The following is a 1,082-nucleotide window of genomic DNA, read 5'->3' on the forward strand; positions in this document are numbered from 1 at the left end:
CACTGCTGTACCACACAACTTGCCTCACTTGTACTGCTGTACCACACATCTTGCCTCACTTGTACTGCTGTACCACACATCTTGCCTCACTTGTACTGCTGTACCACACATCTTGCATCACTTGTACTGCTGTACCACACCTTGCCTCACTTGTACTGCTGTACCACACATCTTGCCTCACTTGTACTGCTGTACCAGGCTTCTCTCCTCCAATATCAGGATGGCAAGTGATTCACAACACAACTAAAGGAAGCAGGTGCCAAGATACAGCCAAAACCCAGCCTTCCACCCCTCCTCTCTACCTCAGGTAAAGAATATAACAAGTTCAGTTGATATAAAAATATACAAAAAACAAGATACTACATATAAAATTGTCTCGGAATGATCACTTACAGGGGAGTAAAGTTTACTTTATGGTCCTGTGTCAAAATGAACTTTTCCAACACTCGGATTGGAATTTCTCTGCCAGTTTATCCTTAAAACCAAAGGCAAACAAATTGCTCTGGGATATTCAATGACCATACTAGATTTCTTGGTGCTATAAATTTCAAGACAAAATAGAAAGTAATGGAGAAATTATACTTAAATTTATAAGAGAAAATGTGTAAAGGGTCGAGAATATTGAAAGGGGATTATGGGGCTAGAATTGATGTACAGTCTTGGTCAAAAGTGCTGAACACTTGACAGTATTTGGCATGTAAGTACCGAAGATCTTTGGTATTAAGTAGAGTTTAATCCTATTTTGTGGTTCAGGCATAATATGATAGTACTGTTGTGTTATTAGTACAGTATATCCCAATCATATAACTCAAGTAGATGACAGATATTGCCAAGTGTTCAACACTTTTGACCCTGACTGTACCTATGATCCTTTATTGATGACAGGAATATCATAACAATTGACCAAAGTTAAAAGCCCCAAAACTGGACTCTGGCCGTAACTACTTATAACTTCTCAACCAATCGTTTAATACATCAAATTTATAACACCAGAAATAATTATTGGTCATGTTTATGCTTGACTTTAATTAATTCAGTAAAGTACATAAAGTTACCTACAAGATGAGTATGTTTAGTAAATA

This window comes from Homarus americanus, unplaced genomic scaffold (genome assembly GCF_018991925.1).
Source record: "Homarus americanus isolate GMGI-L3 unplaced genomic scaffold, GMGI_Hamer_2.0 scaffold46583, whole genome shotgun sequence".
Classification (NCBI taxonomy): Eukaryota; Metazoa; Arthropoda; class Malacostraca; order Decapoda; family Nephropidae; genus Homarus; species Homarus americanus.